Here is a 23,138-nt window from a genome sequence, read left to right on the forward strand (position 1 = left end):
TAGATATCCGTGGAATGTAGCCGTGCAGGTCCAGTTGGACAGGGAAGCCTCAGTCTTATTGGTTAAAACACAATTCCATCAACTCCTTTCGAAGAGCTGGCTCAGATGGCAGAAACATAGTGCAGGAAAGCAGTTCAGTGCAGATGGCAGGCAACTGAGTGCAGGCTTCTCCCTGAAGTGCAGTTTGTTTGAGAGACCACTGTTTAGAAATATCTGCTAGGCTCTGGTCTTTTTTCTTTTCTTTTTTCTTTTCTTTTCTTTTCTTTTTCTCTTCTTTCCTTTCTCTTCTCTCTTCTCTTCTCTTCTCTTCTCTTCTCTTCTATTCTCTTCTTTTTAATGTTTAAACTCAGTTAAGCTACCAGGAGCCCTTCTTAGTAGCTATCTTCTTTCTCAAGGTTCACAGATTTCACATATATGCATGCTTCCATATATATGAAACTAATTCTGAAAGTCTCTATGGAGATAGTATATATATAACCTTTATTTTTCTAGTATGAAAAATAACACTTTCTATGATTAAGAAAAACAATTATTTTATATCACTATACTAGTGTGCACCATGGTGACTCTAACTGAGATTTCTGTGCCAAGTAAATGTGCATTTTGGGGGGGGAGCTGAAATAAAATCACCTTGTAAGAAAAAATAATTATTAATTTCAAACTTGCATTCCTCCACCTTTTTTTGTTCAGAAATATTGTGGGCCTTCGGCCAATATCCAGAATATCAGATGGATGTTTAGAGATTTTCTACTTCAAATTGTTGCTTCTTTAAAGGAAACCTAATTCTTCTGGAATTTATTTAGGTTATCTTTCTTTATTTAACTCTATTCAGAACTGAAAGTATTGTAGTGATATTTATCTATTTCTGGCTCTGTGAGCTTGTTTGGATTTTTCATTCATATGGACACACTTATACATTACCCTACATTTATATAAGCTTTATAAAGCACTTCATCCATTATTTTATTTTTACAACAACCCTTTGTGCTGCATAGGAAGCTGCCGTGTGACTGTTTTACAGTTGGAGAAAATGACAACAAAGAAGGTTCAGTGGTTTGTTCGGTATCACGTGATTACTAGAAGAGCCATAGCACCAAAACCTAGGTATTTTATTTTTAATTTCTCCAATTTATTTTTATTGTATGTTTTCCATGATCATTTACTCCACTATACCCTCCTCACCCCTGCAATCACCACATTGTTGTCCATGTCCATGAGTCCTTTTTCCTTTTTCCTTGATCCTGCCAAACCCAACACTGCACCCCCGGAGCTGTCAGCCTGCCCTCTATCTAGGAGTCTGTCTCATTTTACTTGTTTAAAATTTTAGTCTAATTACCTACAAAGTTCAGAAAAATATGGGATAGTTTTAGTAATGTTTCATTTGGTAGCCACTTCCTGAAATATTCTTAGGAACGCTTTACATATTTTATAGATATTTGACTGGCATGAGATAATATCAACACATCTGTAAATATGTGATAAATTTGGGGTTAATTTATGAAAGCTTTAGGTAAAATCATATTGAAAAATTTTTGTAGTCTTGTTAAAAATCTAAGATATCTAGCATTTTATCTGAAATTTTTGTATGAATAATTTTAATTTTTTTTGCAGAAAACATCCTATATCTGTAATAGAAGAGTTTTTATTCTATGACACATGCTTATTACCTACTATTTATCAGGCCCTATGCCAAGAGCTGGGAAGTTAAGGGTGGATATAATTTATGAACATTTTTGATATTTTTTGAGCAATGGGCAAGTCAGCTAGCAATTACTACTTAATGTGAGTGATATAAATACTGTTATTAGTATTAATAATAATAGCAGCTAGCAACAAAGAGCAATTGCTATATGCCAGACTCTGTTCTAAGCATTGTGTATGTGTTAACGCAGCTAATAATAGAACACAGGCTGCTGCTGTAATACAACGAATGGATAGCTATCTTATTCCTGTGACACCAGAGAAGGCTTCTTGGAGAAGGTGGCGATTGAGCTGAGTCTTAAAGGAAAAATAAGGCCCAACAAAGCAAAGAAACACTGGAGAGATAGTCTAAATAAAGATAATAGCATTTGCAAATGTATGGATGCATAAGACAGCCTGTCTTATTCATTGAACTACAAATGATTTAGTATACTTGGAGCAATGTGTATGTGGGAGGAAAGAATGGAAGAATTCAAGAATCAGATTTTGAGAATCTTACATATGCTGCTAATGAGGTTGGGCTCCGCAGAATATAAAACGAAGATATCTAATAATTTTAAGAGTGATGTTAACATAATCAGAATATAGTACTTTAAAATGGCAAATATGGGCCCTGGCTGGTATAGCTCAGTGGATTGAGCACGGGCCTGGGAACCAGACGATCATGGTTCAATCCCCAGTCAGGGCACATTCCTGAGTTGCAGGCCAGTTCCCGGCAGGGGCCAGTTCCCAGCAGGGGTTGCACAAGAAGCAACCATACATTGATGTTTCTCTTCCTCTCTCTTTCCCTTCCCCTCTAAAGATAAATAAATAAAATATAAAAAATAAAATAAAGTGACAAATATGGTGGACATTTAGTGTGGTGACTGGGTTAGGCAGGAAAAGTTTGGAGCCAGAGAGTTAAGAGACTTTTGCAATTCTTCGGGCAGGAGGTGATATCCTGGGCATTAAGCAGTGGGGAAGGCATGAAGACAGTTGATAAAAGCTGATAGATATAAATTTGTAAAATGAGCAGAAAACGGTACTTAATTTTGTGCTGAGTAAATGTGATGGTTAATTTTATGTGTTGACTTGCCTAGGCCATGGTACGCAGATATTTGGTCAAAAATATTCTAATTGTTTATGTGAAGGTATTTTTAAAGATGAGATTACCATGTAAATCAATAGAACTTGAGTAAAGAAGATTACTCTCCACAATGTGGATGAGTCCCATTCAACTAGATGAAGGCCTTAATAGAAAAAAAAAACATCAATCTCCCCAGAAGAGGGAATTCACCTGTCAGACTTTTGTCTTGAATTGCAACTCTGTTCTGGGTCTCCTCTGTGCCAGCCCACTCTGTACATTTTGGACTTGCCAAGACACCACCATCACATGAATCACTTCTTAAAATAAGTTTCTTGCTATATTATGAGATTTGTCCATAAAAAGTCCAGCCATTATTAATATAATAACAGATTGCACAACATTAACATAACCTGGTAGCCGAGGAGAGTGAACTGAAATGTGCATGTGTGGACAATGACACCTTCACTGTACTTGTCAGTGGGGGTAGGAGACACCATTGAGTGAGCATGTGAACTGTGTGGCCATCACATTTAAAATGCCTGAGCAAGTAGAGCAACAATTCTGCATCAAATTTTGCATTAAGATTGAACATTCATCCACAGGAACTATTCAGATGATTCAGAAGGCTTTTGGGGATGATGCAATGAGTGCAGCATAAATCCAAGTGTGGCACAAGCACTTCAAAGATGGTCGAGAATCTGTTGAAAGTGATCCACATTCTGACAGGCCTGTAACAAGCAGAACCCCTGAGAATGTTCAATGTGTATGGGCTGCAATCAATAATGATCAGCAACTGACAGTGTGAGAACTAGAGACTGATCTGGGAATTCCAAAAACTACTGTGTCTGAGATGTTGACACAGGATCTTGTCATAAAACGTGTCATGGTAAAATTCATTCCACGGCTTCTGCTACCAGAGCAGAAGAACATCATCCTGCAGTTGCTAATGACTTGATTCAAACCACTACTAACGAACTGGATTTCCTCCAGAAGGTCATGACCAGAGGTGAATTGTGGGTCTACAGCTATGATGAGGAATAGAAGTCCCAGTGGTTCCAATGGAAGTTGCCTAGTTCACCACACTCAAGGCAGGTGTGGCAAAGTCCCAGCAATATCAAGACCATGTACTTGACAAAAACTTGTACTAGTTAGTAAGAGTAGGCAAAAAACAGAAGATAATAGACTGGGAGCAAGACTGGGTTTGTAGTTGTCAGCACCTAAAGAATAGGACAAATTATTTTATAATAGTACAGGATAAAATGTCCAAATATTTTTCAAAATTTAGCAACATAAAAAATGTACCAATCAATTTTCTTTTAAAAATATTATATATATCATTCATTTGGTTGAATGAATGTTTTTTTTTGTTTATTAATATTAAGAACACAAAGTGATAAATCAAAAAACATCTTAAGAGTACACAAATTTTAATATGAAAGAACTGTATGAGACATCATATGGTCTATCCTCAAGAATGTTCCATGTGCACTTGAGAAGTTAGTATCCTTTTGCTTTTGAGTGGAATATTGATACATCTCCCTCTCTCTCTCCATTTGGCTTAATGTGTCATTTAAAACTTTTTTAAGATTATTTTATCGTTGTCAAGTACAGTTGTCTCCATTTTCCCCCACCACTCCCTCTCTACCCCAGCCATCCCCACCTCACTCCCCTGCTTCCACCCCGACTTCGTTTTGGCCATGGGTCCTTTATAGTTGTTCCTGAAAAACCTTCCTCCTTCTCCACATTATCCCTTCCCATCTCCCCTCTGGTTACTGTCAGATTGTTCTTAATTTCAATGGCTCTGGTTATATTTTGCCTGCTTGTTTGTTTTGTTGATTAGGTTCCACTTATAGGTGACATCATATGGTATTTGTCTCTCACCGCCTGGCTTATTTCACTCAGCATAATGCTCTCCAGTTCCATCCATGCTCATGTTTTCTTACTGACTTTCTGTCTATGATCTATCCATTGATGTAAGTGTGGTGTAAAACTTTCCTACTATTATTATGCTACTGTGAATTTCTACCTTTTGTTCTGTTAATAATTGCTCTATATATTTTGGTGTTTCTAATTTGGGGATATATATGTATCCCCAACATAATATATATAATATTATGTTGTCTTCTTTTTCTTTCAAATAGGTCATTGTTTTAGTTCTCTTTTTTTTTCATTTTTTTATTTAATTATTTTTCAAGTACAGTTTTCTGTCTATTACTCCCATCCCATCCCACCCGCCCTGTGCTCCCCCCTCCCTCCCATTTCCACCCTTCTCAGTTGTTGTCCATGTATCCTTTATATATGTTCCTCTAAATCCCTCCCCTATTTCCCCTGAAATTCCCTCCCCTCTTCCCTCTGGTCACTGTCAGCCTGTTCTCTATTTCAGTGTCTTTGGTTATATTTTGCTCACCTGTTAGTTTTGTTGTTCAGCTTCCTGTTAAAGGTGAGATCATATGGTATTTGTCCTTCAACATCTGGCTTATTTCACTCAGCGTAATGCTTTCCAGTTCCATCCATGTTGTTGCAAAAGGTAGGAGCTCCTTCTTTCTTTCTGCTGCATAGAATTCTATTGTGTATATGTACCATAGTTTTTTGATCCATTCATTTACTGACAGGCACCTCAGTTGCTTCCAACTCTTGGCTATTGTAAATTGTGCTGCTATGAACATTGGGAAAGAAGAACAAAGTAGGAGGGATCACAATACCTGATATCAAACTGTATTACAAGGCCACTGTAATATTATGTTGTCTTGATAGATTTTCCCCTTTATATAATGTCCATCTTTGTCTCTTGTTATCTTTTTTTGGCTTGAAGTCTATTTTGTCTTCTACAAGTATGACTACACTCACTTTCTTTTGGATACCATTTGCTTGGAGTATCATCTTTCACCTCTTCACTTTGACCCTATGCTTGTCTTTCAAGTTATGTCTCCTGAAGGCAGAACAGTTGGGCCTTGTTTTTTTAATCCATCAGCTACTCTTAATTGAAAATTGCCTTTTAATTGATAAGATCAGTTCAGTTACATTTAGGGTGATTATTGATATATGAGGACTTAATACCACCATTTTATCTTTTCTGATTAAACTATATCACCATTATTTCTTTGCTATTTGAGTTCTGTGTTTTTCTATGATGTTTTTGTTTTCTCTGTTTTGTTAGGTTCCATGTCTCTGGTCTAGATTTTTGTGTGTGGTTAACATGTGGTTTATATAAAAGCTCTCATAGATAAAATTATCTTATTTTTTGTTCTGATAATATCTTATCTTCCTTTGCCCATGCAAGCTCTATCCTTTTCCTTTTCAAATTTTATGTTTTTCTTGCCACAAATTATTCATTTTTTATGTTGTGTGTTGTTTACCAAATTGGAGTGGCTGTAGTCATTTTTCATGATTCCCCCCTTTAACATCTATGTTATAATTTAGTTGCTTAACACCCTATTCTGATAGAGACTTGCAATTTTATGATTGTGTCTATCAATTTATTCAAAGTTTTGTGTACTTTTGACTTTTTGTTTCAGGTAGAAATTCTTTTTAACATTTCTTGTAAGGCAGGTCTTTACGGTGTTGAAATCTCTCGGCCTCTGTCTGAAAAAGCCTTTATTCTTTGTATCTGAAGAATAGCTTTGCTGGATATAGTATCCTTTTTATTTTTGTAGTGGTTTTCAAGTGCTGTTATTCCTTTCTTTGTAGACTTTATATATTTATTTATTTTTAGAGAGAGCATAAGGGAGGGAGAAAGAGAGGGGCAGAAACAATCGATGTGAGCCCTGGCTGGTGTAGCTCAGTGGATTGAGCACAGGCCTGCGAACCAGAGGATCGCGGCTCGATTCCCAGTCAGGGCACATGCCTGGGTTGCAGGCCAGTTCCATGCAGGCCAACTCCCAGCAGGGGACGCATGAAAGGCAACCATACATTGATGTTTCTCTCCCTCTCTCCTTCCCCTCCAAAGATAAATAAATAAATAAAATCTTAAAAAAAATTAAAAAAAAAAGAAACATCGATGTGAGAGAGAAACATGGATTGTTTTTTTCTCATAGGGTTGAACCTTCCACTCAGGCATGTGCCCTAACTGGGGATTAAACCCCTGATGTTTTGATTTGCAGGATGACACCCAACCTACTGACCCATGCTGGTCAAGGCTAGATATAATGTTCTTGACTGGCAGGAAAAAAATCTTTTCATATTTTAAAGAGAATGTCATTCCGTTCTCTCCTGATAGAGTTTCTGCTGAGAAATCTGAAGATAACCTGATGAGGCTTTTTTGTAGGTTACTGTCTTTTTTCCCTTGCTCCCTTAAGAATTATGTCTTTATCTCTGACTTTGGAAAGTTTCCATATAATGTGTCTTGGAAAGGTATTTTTTTGCGTGGATGATTAGGTGTTCTATTAGCTTCTGGCATTTGTATGTTCAGCTTCTTCCCCTGATTTGGAAAATTCTCACCTTTGTTTTTTTAAAATAGGCTATCCTTTCTTTCTCTCTTCTCCTTCTTGAATACCCATTATCTTTATGTTGCCTTTTCTAATGGGGTGTAGTTCTCATAGGTTTTTGGTTTTTGTTGTTTTAAAAAAATCTTAGCTGTTTTTCTTCTACCACCTAAAGCATTTCTATATTTCTATCTTAGAGATTGCTAATTCTCTTTCATATGGTCTGCTCTATTTTCATTATTTTCTAATGCATTCTTAATTTCATTTAGAGGTCTTCAGCTCCACAATTTCTGTTTGATTCTGTTTTAGAGTTTCAATATCTTTTGCAAAGTATTTCTTCTGTGTATTGAGTTTATTGCTGAGTTCACTGAACTGCCTTTCTGAGTTTCTAAAAGTTGTTTCATTTCTTCATGACAGCTATTTTGAGTTGTTTGTTGTTGAGATCCCAATCTTCCATGAATTTCAGCTTTGTTTGTGATACTCTGTTACCATAATTTTTCATGGTGCTTGATAGGTTGCTTCTGTCCTGGTGAGTTTCAAGTTGTGAAACCTTTATTATTTAGGTAAAGCTGCTTTTAATTTTAACAGTTCAATGAGCAGCTAGTTCGAAGCCATTTTGTTGTTGTTGTTGCTGTTGCTGTTTTTTAGTAGGTGGCTGTATAGCACATGTTTTTGCTTTCTCATACCTAAGTGGACCAGCTATATCTAAGACCCAGTGCTTTCACCCCACACCACTTCTGCCAGTGGTGTCCTGGGTGCCCTCTTTGTGACTGCTTGTGCCTCTGAAGTTTCTGGAGCCTTGCCGCTGCCAGTGTCATTGTGTCACCAACATTGTTGCAATAACTGGCATCACCAACTGAGTCACCAGCATAGTGGATGTCTTCACTGTGTCAGAAATCATCTTGGATCTCAGGCACCATCAGGACTAGGGTATGGAGTGAGAGTGAGGAGATGGTGGGGGGCTGGGTAGTGGACACCTCTGCTATTTATGAGTTAGTGAAGTTTTCAGGTATTTGCCACTGGAGTTGTGGGCACTGTGATGTTGCAGGTACTGGGATAGTGAGCCCTACCCTCCCTAGTAGTCTGTTGTCACTGGGGGTGCCACTGCCGCTTCTGGGAAGCTTCAGTGCCAGCAGCACCTTGGCTGGCTGCTGCTATCAGACTTTCTGAAGGAGCAGGCACTGCCATAGCCAGGGGAGGTTGCTGAACTTGTAGATCACAGGCACTGATGCCACTGCTGTATTTCTTTTCCTTTGCCAGGGCACGGGGGTGGCGGGCAGCGTTCATCTTGCCTTGCTATTGTTCTCACCTCATTAGGGCTGTGGGCTCAGCTGCCCAACAGAGAAATGGAGTCACTAGGCACCATCCTGCCTTCCCTAAGTTTTGTCTCCTGTATAAATTTAAATCTACCCACCTTCAAATAGACAGATGTGTAGATCTCTCAGGCTTTCTAGTGTGTTGAGCAGAGGAACCTTTGTTGAGTTATGGATCTCCCACTAGTTGTATATTAGAGGGCAGAGACAAAGGGAGTGTCTCAAGCTGCCTTGATGCCGATATCACGAACACTATCTAATCTGAAATGATGGAACAATGAAAATTTCAGAGGAATGCATCAACAACGATCACCACTACCCTCCAACATACATGTCTTGATAATCTTTTTCTTTATTTTCTTGTTTCTATGAGTAAAAATAGATCTCGACTTTCAAAGAAATTATTTTATCGTAGCTGAATAAAGATAAAAAGACTACTTTAGACAGTTTCACTGCATAAATCTTCATATTGTTTTGTTTTAAGAATTATTTTGGCAGGGATATGTAATGAGAAGTATTTTATCATTATTTTAAAAAAAACTTTTAGAATGTATGAGGGATGAATATACCAATTTCTTTTGTCAGTATTTTCCCACCTCCTGCTGTGTCATACAATCTCTGAGTTTTTCGTTTGTAGCAATGTTAATGGCTGTCCACCACACCTGGTCTGATCTGTCAACATGATGCCTTGTGGTTGTGCATATCGTTTCATTACACTTCTAGAGAATTAGTGTAAGGTCTCCAGTTTAAAAAAATGTATATCTTAGATATACACATATCTTAGATATTAACCTACTTATATATAAATACAATTGAATGAATTTGTAAACCCTTCTTTGCTGCTCAGTTTGCTTTAAATTATTTGTAATTTTTATTATTTTACTTTACTAAATAAATGATACTTATTGTTATATTTAAGGCTAATTTCTATTAGTAATTTAAATTTTATATCTGTTCCATCATCCTTAGACCTTTGCAAGTTGGTTGAATGGTTAGCTAAGGCAATTCAGGAAGTAAGGACAGAAAACATAAATGTGTTCATTTTATTAAAACTTTTAACCTTTTAAAGGTTAAAGATTTTTTAACCTTTATATGAGTAAAAACTTATTCGCAAATGTAGACAAAGGTTCTTCAATATATACCTGTGTTTAGCATAAAGTACTTAAATTTAACAAAATTAAACTCTGAATTATTGTTTATTGTAATTATTCTTCAAGTCTGTGCACAACATTTACTGATGTACAAAAATTATAGCTTTCCAAGTTATAGGATTGGAACATTAATTGCAAATAAGATGGAAAACTGAGTGGAAATAACTTATTTTACAGATAATTGTGAAGTATTCTTTTCAAGTAGCATTTTTAAATATTGCTATAATATGATAGATTTAGTAATTTATTAGTTTTTATTGATAATGATATTTTCAATATAAACACTTCAGAAAATCACCATCATTGGAGGAAACAAACACTGAGTTTTATTTCTAAATAGTTGTATGGGTACCATAAATACTTTTATTTCCTAATGCTAATTATAAATTATAAAGCAAAATTTCTTTTCTCAAGCCTATGTAGAAAACTTGTAACTTTTTTAAAAAAATAAGAATTCCCTGAGTATTCAGATCACCAGATATTGCATTCAAAATTCTTTAAGTTTTCAAATTTCATTACCATTTTTTTCTTGGTATCTAAAGTTCATGCTACCTGAATTTTTTTCTCACTGAAATTCCAAATATCTGACTGACTACCTTCTTTTCTTTGAATGTATTTCATAGCTGTTGTTATTGTAAAGCCAAATTTAATTTGCTTAATCTATTTATCTACCCATAAAAGTTTTTCAAAGATTCAGTTTTAAAAGAAGTCTTATTTTTCTTCTTTACTGAGTCATATTTTAAGCAAATTGCCTTTTATTCATGTCTTGAAGTTAATGTTCTGAGTTCGCTGCTTTGCTTTTTTCTTAAAGGGAAAGAAATATTTCTCATTTTCTCAATTCCTGATTTCAATTAAGGCATTTTTGGGTGGGATTTGTAATACTACTCCTCTCCATGTGCTTCAGGGGTTCACTGAGAAGCCACAGCACCCAGGGAACTCCAATGTACACACTGCCACCTGGCTAATGATTTGTACTGTTCCACAAGATTAATATTAGAGGAAATATTAACCTATTATACTTTATTATTTTTCAAAACACAATCATTTTATACTTGAAAATGATTTTAAATGGATGTATCTTTTAGAAATTCTTTATGTTAATTAATATTTCATAGATTTATTTTTAAAAGTGCTTTTCAATTTAAGCAAATACATTTTTAAAAAACCACACCTGAAGGAACAAGTCTATGCTATTGTAATGCCTCTAGAGGGCAGTATTAAATTATTTGAGGCTATTCGAGTTTTCTCAGGCAACCACTCAACATTTCAGGAAGTGACAGTGCAAATGGAAGAAGGTAGTATTTTTTTTTATAATCTTATTCATGGATGCAAATGGCTGTGAAATCAAGTCCTCACACTTGAATCAACAAGTGTTATGGAGAGGGTATTTTTTAATTGAGCGTCTTATCTGCTCTCCAGAGAAAGAACTTACTTTCTCCTATTAAGGTCTATGGACCGTTATTGGCACACTCAAAATATGTGAAGCTTATAATGTAAAAATGAGGCCACTTGTTTTCTGAAAATCATTCTTTCCACACAAGCTACTGTAAGAACCACAGTTTTAGTCCAATCCCATTACTCTCATGTATATGATTTGAACTATGGATTAAGAAAAACTGATTTAAGCAAATTACTTTAATAGCCTTGAAAATTATATCATGTACAAGTATAATTTTTATTTTAGAGGTTCTATATAGAGAATCTAGATATAGATATATAGATAATATTTCAAGTCATTTCTTAGTGTTCCTAAGGATGAAAAAAACAAGTAAATATGAGTAATGAAACCTTTACTAACTACTGTCACTAAACTTCAGCCTTTTCATATATAAACCATACTCCATCCATGAAGCACAAGAGATATTCCTGAGACCAGGGTGAATTATTTGGCCTGTTAAAGTGGAGAAGTATATATTACAGTTTTTCATTTTAGTTTCTTTTCTTTGTAGACACATCTTTTGAAAGTTATAAAGTCAAGTTGACTTTTCCTGAATAATTATGTCACACCCTGATGTGATGAAAGAAGACTTGAAGCCCCAGCTGCTTTTCTGTATTCAAATCTGGTTGAAAGCATGAAGGTTTATTCCTCTTGTTGTTGATATAAAAGGTAGGATCAGCATGACTGCTTTACTCATTCCTTTGGCATTCTCTTTGGGAGCGTAAAGTGTACTCTGGTATAGAATATGCTTCTAAACTGAATACAGATCTGAGGGGCGGTTTTGCATTTCTTCCAACTTTTTTGTAAAGAAAATATTAAACATGCCTTTCAAATTTGTAGAAGTCATGCTTAATTTAAAATTAAGTACATAAGGAAATGTAGATTTCAGTAAAAAAAACCAAGATAATTGATATTGCACATGTTTTTTAGTAATCTATATTTGTACAGTATCATGACTATTTTATAAAACCTTACAGAATCTTCGTGAGAGGTACAAAGTTTAATTCCTGCTTTAGAAATGGGAATGTGGAATTTTAGAATCAGAGTGTCTTTTATAAGGTTACATATAGATCACCATGGGCATAAGCAAAAAAAAAGTTTTCTTATTTCTAAAACTTTTTATTACAAAGGAATCCTTTTTATAGACATCCTTTAAAAAAAGAAGAAACAAAGTTCTTTTGATTCCACCTTCCTGGAAAAATGAAGAGCATCCCCAGAAAGGAGATTTCTAGCCTGTCCTCTAGCTCCGCACACCCACTCTCTGCCGCTTCTATTGGCCAGCAGAACACATGCATTGGACTGGAGATGGGTTTTTTGCAGGTAAGTTTAAAATGATGATGTGCTGATAGTTTTGTGCTCACAGTGGTCTATACATCCACTGTGGACTTATGAGACTGATTGATAATGGAAGTCTGTCCAGAAAGTATCCAGCCAGGTGCTATGAAAAATGGAGACGTTTACTGAAGAATGTACAAGATACAAGAAACATAGTACATCGGATAATGACGCCTCCTCAGTCACCTTCAAAGTAGGTATTTTAGGACCTCACACAGTCCTCCCAATGTTTCTTCCACTGTTCAAACCACTCTGTAGAATCCTTTGTGGGTGTCAGGTCACATTGACGTCTCACCAACTGTTCTTGTTGTTTTAACAATGACTGGACTTTTTCCAGACAGACCTCATATTTTCAGTCTGTGCTTCCAATCACAATAAAAAGCATAAAAATTCACTAAGTTTATCAAACTTGAAACTGCCAATTTCTTCATCAATAACTTCTGATTATTTTTGAAGTTCTAATTATTTCTGAATCCATATACTTTTCTCCTTTTTGAATTTAGAACATTATTACCTCTTGTTTAGACTCCTCCAGTGTTTCTCATGATGTAACCAAAGTGATTAAAACAGCCATTTGTTTACTTACAATTCTTAAATTACTTTCGGTAGCTTTCAGGATAAAGTCTTTATGCTTAATGTGGCTTATAAGACACTGTGTTATGTGGACTTTGATTACAGATCCACAAACCCCAATTCAGGTGCCAGCATACTGGCACCAATGTTGAAAATTGTATTATCTACTTAGTAATATTTTATAGCTAAATAATTTTTCTCCATGATTTTTAATATGAGGAAAATCAATGGCTCTGAATTGTAGAATCAAGTAGTCTCAATTTGTTAAACACACTTACTCCATCTTACATTTCTCTACGTTCCCTCAGACTCTTATCTCCAAGGGGATCATGTACCTTGAGCACACACTCACTCACAGATACTTTTCTGGGTAACTGTTACTCAGACATTAGGTTTTAGCTTAGATATCACTCCTTATAGGATGCCCACCTTATAAAATAAGTATCAGGAGCCCTACCTGTGTGCACTGACAGCATCCTGAATTTTCTCCCTCACATTATCATGTCATGATTTCATGTTTGCATAGCAATAGTCCTCTAGACTCTATGCTCCATGGCAGTTAAGAGTTCTGTTTCTCTTTTTCATGCTTATGTCCCCAGTCTGGCACAGTATTTGAAATTATTAGATAATCAATTAACATTAGCTAAGTAAATGAATAAAACAAATATATCTTATAGCTCTACGCCTTATGTCATATTGTGGCTTTATTGAGAAAACCCATACTTCTGTTCATTTTTTATATTTTGAAATAATATAAGATGTATAGAAAAGTTGTAAGAAGAGTGTGAACAATTTTTCCTAAACTATTTGAGACTGAGTTGACAACTTGATGCCGCATGACCTTTCCACTTTAACATGTATGGGGGAGACCCAAAGTAACCCAGAAGTTATTTATTAAAATATTGTGTATTTATTCTTACATGTGTGAACTTCAGCCACCTTCAAAGTGCTCTCCATTTGACACAATACACCTATTGAGATGTTTTTTCACTGCTCAAAACAATTTTGAACTTGTTGATTTTGATGCCTTTTTGTACTTCTGCCATTTTTGTTTCATCACTTTAGTATAAGAAAAATGTTTCCCTTTGAGGAGATACATTTTTTATCTGGGGAAACAAAAAAAAAGGCATTGGGGTGAGATGGGGTGAATATGGACAGTGTGGCATGGGGGTCATACAATTTGATAAAAACTGCTAAACATTCAGCATGGTGTGGGCAGGTCCACTTATAAATCACCCATCATGAAATGAGTGAATGAGTTGAAAGAGTCTTAAAAAAATCGCTGCAGGGCAAACGCAGCTTCTCACAACAGTGTTAGCTGGAACACTGATACAGATGAGCTCCAGGAACACTCATCTAGCAGGGGAAGCCTGCAGAACGAGGGACCCTCCCTCCTAAAGAAAATTCAGTTCCTGTTTTGGGGGTCCCTCCTCATGTTCTCTAAAAAAACAAGAACATTCTCTTATACAAGCACAGTACAACCATAGAAATAAGGAAATAGACATCAATATATCACTGCTGTCTAATTTTCAGAGCACTTTCACTTTTTGCTAAACATACTAATATTTCCTGACTTGCACATTAAAATTTTAGATCTGATAGATGGAAGGAACACAGGTCTCCATTACCATTATTTAGCGGCAGAATTTATCGACTCTTGAGCAGCTTTAACTCGTGACTTTTTCTCATGTTTATAATACATTTCTACACTGAGCGACTTTGAATTGACTTTTATGGCACTTGCAAATGAAGGCATCTAAATTGTTCAACAATTATTAAACAGTTATTTGCCATTATTTCATGCATGTTAGCATAATATCTTCATTCAAAATTTAAAATCTTGAAAACATGGGGACCATAATTCAGAATTATTTTATATATTTCATAGCATCAGATAGAGTTTTACCTATAATATTCAATAAATATCTGCCCATTAATTATATTCTTCCTAAAAGCTTATTAGAATTATTAATCTTTGCCTTTGAATTTAAAAGGCAAATGTTTCATATGTTTCATTATCATTAAAGGATTACCTTGAAACAAGGTTATCAAATCATACAACTTTAAGAGCAGAAATTTACTTAAGTTGCTTTATTGCAAATTTTCTTTTCTTTTCCTTTATTATAGAGCATAGAATGTTTAGATTTGAATAGAAACATTATTATGTTCTAGCCCAGCTCCATTTTAGAGACTTCTATTCCATGACAAAAAAAATAATGATGGATTTAGTAGACTGCATCAATCTATAATTTGCCTTTCAAAATAGTCCTACATACATTAGTCTGAATTCTTTGCAAAATATATAGCCCTGACTAAATCATACTCCTTTGAGTTATCCTTTGAATCAGGTACAATACATTATCTGAAAAGTACCCACATCTATTTACCATTTTGACTCAACTTTCTTTAACATTCTTTGCTTCTGTTACTATGTTATCATCCTCTATAGTGTAATACGTTTTCTAGGAGAGTCTCTTACCTTCTTTCTAAATGCAGTCATGTTTCTCCCATCATACAGTCTACTATCTAATAGATATAAGAAGCAAAATACTGTAGCTCTGAAAAGCATGAGCTTTGGAGTCACATTGCCTGGGTTAGAAACCCTACGTCTCTACTTTCTGGCTGTAGGAACTTCGGGAATTTAAATTAATCTCTCAGGGCCCTTGTTTCCTCATATGCAAGACAGGGAGGAGAGTAGCATTGACTCTCTAGGATGGTTGTAAGGATTAAATTATTTAATACGTGTAAAGCTCAAGGGACATCATAAATACACAGTGAGTTTATGTTACTTAGAATGACTGGTATCTATTGTCAGTTTTCAAATGAAAAAGACATTTAAAAAATACTTTCTAAAGAAAATTGATGTTTCCAAAATTCTGAAGAGCGATTTGACTTTTGAGTTACAAAAAACAAATTTCCTAGTAAAAATGAGGCATATCTACATATTTTTAAAAGTTTAATGACCTTGATGATAGAATACTAAATAGAATTCTAGAAAAAATATGCATAAGATATAGTCATTGATTGGAAATGGAGTACATCTAATTTTTACTGATTTTTTTTAAAAGATGTTTCATTTCACAACTGTTTTAAGTGTGTAGCTGCTTCTTAAATGTTACCTCAGGGATCCCCCTGGTTAGGAAGAGATAACTATGAGCAGTTGCTATGGAATGAATAGTTGAGCAAAGAAGAATTGGGTCATGGGATCAAAATGAAAATAAAAAATAAGGTTTTAGCCTTGGTGGGATTAAAAGATGAAATAATAATACAGTCAGAAATATAGTCAGAAATAATGTGTCATAGTTTCCAAAGTCCTTTATGTATGCTATTACTATTGATACGTTACAAGGAAGAATTTCCTAAGCATTCAATTCCTACCCTGGGCTTGTGACTTTCTGAACTATTGAAAGGACATTATTTGTTTACTTTCTGATACTTTATTTTTAGTTCTCTTTACTTTCAATTACACTTATGAGTGCATTTAAAAATAATTTTGTCATTTTCTGTATTACACAATTCTGAATAACTCTGCAAAATATTATCTCCATTTATGTAATTTCCATATAGAAACTCTCTATTCCCTGATGCTGAGATACGTAAGAAAGCGTTGGGCAGTGGTCTGTATCTAGCAGCTGCTAATAAGCATCTTAATCCCCTGTTGGGCTAGTTTGGTGAGTTAAGAAGTGGGATGGCGAGGACAGGGAAAAGGGATAGGAGGAAAAAGAGTATACATTTCTGGTTCACAGTTACCTCCAATTGGCAACTCAATCCTTTTGTGTTAACAAGTTCTTCTGGGAATATAAGTAACCATGAGAATGGCCAAAACTATAAATCAGTCATTTCTTACCCTTTGTCTAAATCACATCAATAGCTAGCAGAGACTAGGGATTCTGTTCCTGTATGAGAAGAGGGGGAAAAAAAACCTGGAATGTAGGAACAATAAGAAAAAAATCTTTTTCTTGAAACCAAACTCAGATTGCCCTTGATAGAACATATATAGCAGAGTGACAAAAAAATAAGAGGCCTAGATTTGTTTCAGCATTGGATTCATTCTCTTATATCAAAAAAGAGAGAGGGGTCCTAGCACTAGGCATTCCATATGCAATGTCTCCCCTGCATATCTTCATGAGAGCTTCTCAGACCTCTCTGTTTCCTTATCTTGCCTCTACATACACACACAACACACCATTCTCCTCTAAGGCCTCTCTAACTCTAAATTTTGGTTTTGCTGATGCCTCCTTGCATCAGAAATATTGTCTATCTGTAATATCCATGTAGGCTTCATTTGCAACCTTTTGTCCTAGTTTTTAATGAATTCCTATTTTATCAGGGGTAAGGTATGTAGAGTAAATAGTCTAACAGCAGCCCTGGTAAGTTTCTGCAAAAATTTTGTAAAAGCAAGAACCTTTACCACCGTAGTTGGCACAGTTTGGTTTCATGAAAAAGGCATAATCCTTCTATTCATGTGACTTTGGCCCTGCTTCTTGAAAATAGCAACTCAACATGATTTTACTATGAGATATTTTACTAATTCTAAGCCATTTTATTAATAAAAAAATTTCCATAGCCTTGGCCAGGTGGCTTAGCTGGTCCTGTGCGCCAAAATGTTGTGGTTTGATGCTCGGTCAAGGCACATACCTAAGTTGTAGGTTCAATCCCCAGTCAGGGTGTGAACAGGAGACAACCAATCCATGTTTTTCTCTCACATTTCTCTTTATTTTCCTCTCCTTTCCCTGCTCTCTCAAAGATTAATTAAATATATATACGCTGCCATATAAACTCAGAACTTTGAGCCATTTAGAATAGATGGTACTAGCAACTTCAAATTGAATCTGACTTTCAACTTTCTCTCCCAAAGAAAATGGATTGCTCTCAATTCATTCAGTTATACATGGTGGGGAGGGTACACTCTAGCTTTCTTAAAGAGTAATCTGAAGCCTGACTTCACCTCCTCAAGTTAACTTTTATGGTAAATTGAAGGATGTTATATTATGTATAAGAATGACAGGAACTTGGTAGATGTTCAAATATATCTATTGAATTAAATATAGATAAGATTGGCTTTTTTGCTTATGTTAATTTTCTCAATATTTGTCAAATGAGGATATTCATTCATTTAACAAGTTACTGTTGAAGACATACTATGTGCTAGACATTGTTTTAGAATTCTATTGCTGAATATTTCCCCCTCCTGTCTGCAAATTTTTATATGTACAACACAATATTAGTAACATGTCTCATAACATGTGGTAATTTTCAAAGGAAGCCTAGGAAGAAATGCTCGGGAAAGGCAATTTGGAGTGGTTGAGAGCAGAGAGCCCCATGGAGCTTGAAAAGCTCCTGACCTCATTCCCATACTCTAATATCCCAGGGGTTCTTTACCCTCTATCGTCTGTTCTTAAAAATGTATAGCCAGAAAAAGAACAGAGCCTACCAAGAACTTGAGTTTGGCTAACATATAGTATAATGTATTTTGTAGTTAACAGTAATGTTTATAATCACAAGGTTTCAACTTACTGTTAATGCAGCCTTCATTTTGAAAGTGTTTACAATTTTTTATGAGGTACCTTTTTTGTCTTTTAGTGTTAAAAGTATATTACACCTAAACTCAAAGTTTTAAATCAAAAGAAAGGAAAAAATTCTTTTTCTGTTTTTAACATTATATTATTAAAAGACTTTACTAAAAGCTTATTCAATAATAATATAATCAAAATTAAATTATTTCTCAAAATACATTGGTTGGACTTTTGATAAGCAGATACCGCAATAAAAAATTACATTTCTTCCAATTCTTTCAAGTGTGTTTAGGAACCACAGTTGACTGATTAATTTATTTTTTCTTTTCTAAGTACAACTTGAATGGAAAGTGATTGTACCATTAAATATTCTCAGAATAGTTGATTTATGAAAGATATGAGTAGATTCAGACATTAAAAACACATAGAGTAGAGATTATGTTTTTACTTATAACTTCAAAACTTATTTACATATTAAAATATTAAGTAGTAACGCAAGGATCAATGTCAAAGAAATAGCGGAAGGTAAGAGATACGCATATCAAATTTTCACTTAAAAATAAAATAAAACACTCTTGTAGGAAAATGAGATGGTCTTAACAGTCCCCCAGCTTAACTAAACTTTATATAGGCTTCTTCCTGAGAGTAGGACTCTGACCCCCTCTTCCTTAGAATAATTTACTTCAGGAAACTTGTATTATAAATTTTTTTCTCTCTGCCTATGAAATGTAAATCTTTTTAAAAACTTCTTGCCAGTTTTATAATGTAGCAATGTCTTTCTCAAGGACTTGGGAACCCTGCTTTTGAAATCCCTGATCAAGGACAAGGGCACCTTTATTTTCTAGTCTCGATGGAGGGTAGCACTTCTGTTTCCCTAAGTTCTGTGGGATACTTTGCTCCAAGTTGTAAAACTCTCTCCTTTCATGAAGATATGAGAAAGTTTACTTTTCCTTTGGGTAAAGCCATTAGAAAACACAAGTGCTCTATAATCCGACTTCATGTCAGGTTTTAAAAACTCTTCATCTCTTTGTTTCAGTGGAAAAGAGCTCAGACTGATTTCTGGCCTCTTTCTCCCACTGCAATAGTCTTGAATAAAGGCTTCCTTGCCTGGTGCAGGTTTTCCTTTAACAAGCATTATGTTATATGATGATTATACTACAGATGGCATAGGGGTTCATAAATACATAACATATTCTTACTAAATAAAACCATAATATATTCTACTAAATAAAATAATACATGTTATATTTCTTAAATAGTATTAATAAGTCATCTACCACAAATACATCTATGTAAAGTATATATTATGTAGTGAATTCAAATTAAAAGAATTCTGATTCCAAGTGTACAATATTTTAAATATATCATTGTACTATATTTGCAGGTGTATGGGTTTGTTTGTTCATATATACTGGTGTGGACAGAAGTAGGGCTATAGTTATGAGTACACAAAATACAGAGTTTACTCTTGTACATTATTTATTAATCATTGTATAATTTATTTGTATTATAACTGTAAACCTACTTTTGCCCACCCCTGGATGTAATTCATTGTTTTGTCAGTAGAAAAAACACAAAAGACATTTCCTATTCATTTTGTGCATTAATCAATAGGTCTGAAGATACTGTATTGAAATTTTAAATTTCTCATGCAGAGAATCCAGTAAATTCTTGTACAAATTTTCTTTGCATTTTTATGGCTGTTTCTCATCTTCTCTCATTCCAGAAGCAATGTTTCACTACCTTAACAATATCTCCATGCTTTTATTTTCTGAACCCCCTTCCCCAGTGTTGAATCCACACATAGCTTCTAGACCTGCTGGTTTTCCACTGGACCATGTCGTTTTTACCCCTCCTCTTTCTTTCTTCTCCTCCTCCCCCTCTCCGCTTCTTCCTTTCCCCCTCCCCCTCTATCTCCTCCTTTTCTTTTTAATGCTTTATCATTGTCCTTAGTGCACAAACCATAGAGATTCTTAGTATTCCCAAGAATTAACCTACAAACACCCAAATCTAAATTTCTCTGTACATCTGTATATAAATATAAATATGTTTACATTCATAGTTATAATTATAGATGCATTACATTTTATACAAGAATTCTGTAAGAAAATAATAACAAAATGGACCTTTATGTTAGTATGGGTTCTGATTCAGAATAAAACCTTAATGATATTGAGATCATTATTTAAGAAGCTTATATATACTAATTTGTGTTCTCAAATTTCATGAGCAAGGAAGATGTTACATATTTTTGGTGAGTTTTTATTCTTTAAATGGCTATGTGCTATGGTATTTCTGAAAACTGTCAAGGTCAAATAAAAATAATAGAAAATTATATATAGTTGAACATGTTCATTTGACAGAACTTAAAGTGAACATTAATCCAACATACATGTGCACATATATTAATCAAATATATATAATATCATCATATGAAAGCATTGAACCAAATTAAGGCAGAATAGTCCTTTAAGTAAAAGCTGGTTCAAATGATATAAATTGGTTTGACTGAGTTCACCTTACCAGTTCTTCAGTTTTAATAAGGATTGTGGGTCAGTCATCATTGATTCTGCCAGTGTGGTGGGTAATCTTGAAGGAAATCAAAGGCATTGAATTAACATATTGTCAATTACTGTATTGCCCTCATATTGTCTCGATGCCTATAGAGTGTCAATGATTCGGGCTTGTGTCACTGAATTCTCAGTTCCAGTAAAGTTAACTGTTAAGTGTTTCCAATTCTCACTTATACTGTGAGGCAGCAACTTATTTAGCATCTTAAGAAAATAATCTTGCATTATTTGTGAATGGATTTTAATTTGAAATGATGAGACTACTAATGATGCACTCCTTTTACCTGCTATGAGTCATGTCTTAATGAATATAGATGTTCATTGATAGGGTTGCACCTCCAATGTGCAAAATTTTACTGTTAAATTATGTGAATTTGAATGTTACTTTGTTTATGTTGGATTAACTTCATATTTCTAAATTCAGCATTCTCTTCCCTGTCTCTCTTGGTTCATTTTCAACTGTCAAAAGTCACAGCTTTCCCAAAAGCATTACAAATAACATGAAACAAATGTAAATGAGTGAGAAATAAGGATGACAAATTCCCAGCTTCTGGGGGAGATTATAGGGGTGGTATTTGAAAATGCACTCTTTATTCTATCCACAATTAAATTCTTATAGATTCAGGAAATTGTAAAAGCAGCCATAAATCTTATCTGTAAATAATAAAAATAATCTATGACTTATTTTTCTTCTTTATATTTATGTCAAAATATATTAACTATATTATAATGATTTAAGAAAAAAATTATTCCCCTTGTAGAATTTAACATTAATTTCACAATTAATGTAGTAATAGAAACTTGATTAAATGTAGTTTCTTTTACTTGATAATTATTCAGGAATATCTGTACTTGAATCATATATGATGTTAGTATTTTTTAATGACAAAAGTTAGCAAAAACTTAGTTTGGTAACTGTGCATAAAATTAAATTAATTTGTTTTGCAAAATTTTTAATGCCTAAAACTTTAATAGGATTGTTTGAAATGTGAATAATTATTTCAAATGTTCTTCACACTAAAATTTAATATATTTAAATGTCTTGTTTTCTTGGAAGAAATGATGTTCTTGAAAAGGATTAGAGTAGTCCAGCATTAAAATTATTAACATTCATTATTACTGTAAATTTAAAAATTAAAGTAATATATAGCATTTATGCATTTGGAGTAACCAAGACTTTTATATTATTTTTAAACTAAACTGAAACTATGATTTGGTAAAAATAAAACTGTAAGTGCAAATTAAAGAGTTGTGCTGTGTAATTGGAGGTCATCTTATATTTTTTACTAATATGTAACCTCTACAACTACCAATATTTTGTTTTATGATTACATGTCAAAAGTCAACAAACATTGTTAAAAGTCTCTATGGCTTCCTGAGAAAGCACTTTAACTAAGTGCTTACACACTTGTACTTGCTCACAATTAAGTTCTTCAACATCAGGGATTGCACGTAAGACTGAGGAATAATGGGACAACTTGAAGGAGGCAGTAAGTTTAGGTTGTTGGCTATGAATGTTGACTATTTCTAGATTATCTTCCATGTACCTACTCCATGTGCTCCATGTGTCCAGCTTGGCCTGCCTCAAAAAATGGTGGTTTCTGGGTTCCGGGAAAACATGTTCAAAGGAGCAAACCTCCAACCTGTGTTTTAACAATCCCTGCTTATTTCATGCTTACTAATGTCCCATTGGCCAAGGCCAGTCATGTGACTAAAACCAGCCACAGTGTGAAGACAGACCACACATATGTGTGAGTATCTAGAAATATGATTCATCTGGGACCATTCATATTTCCAGATGTGAATGTTTGTGAATCTTGTTAACAAAATCTTACCATACTTTTAACCTGACAATTGAAATGAAAAATAATAATATGTGGACTGAGGTTTGGAGTCATAATAAACGTTTTTAAAGAGCAAAATAAAGGTGGAACATTAGATAACAATTTAAATATAGCAATGACAACTTACATGTTTTAATGCAGTAATAATGGCTACCATACCATTTTCACTTATCACCTTGTACTTAGTAAGAACTATTCAGGTTCTTCTGT

The 23,138-nt window shown here is 34.4% G+C and overlaps 1 pseudogene; it reads left to right on the forward strand.

Annotated features, from left to right (window-relative positions):
* The first annotated feature begins 12,592 nt into the window (after window positions 1-12,592).
* The window catches only part of LOC118977455 (leucine-rich repeat-containing protein 57-like), a 94,916-nt pseudogene continuing 84,370 nt past the window's right edge, over window positions 12,593-23,138 (forward strand).

Source organism: Sturnira hondurensis, unplaced genomic scaffold (genome assembly GCF_014824575.4).
Source record: "Sturnira hondurensis isolate 20B ecotype Veracruz unplaced genomic scaffold, ASM1482457v3 Scaffold0021354, whole genome shotgun sequence".
Classification (NCBI taxonomy): Eukaryota; Metazoa; Chordata; class Mammalia; order Chiroptera; family Phyllostomidae; genus Sturnira; species Sturnira hondurensis.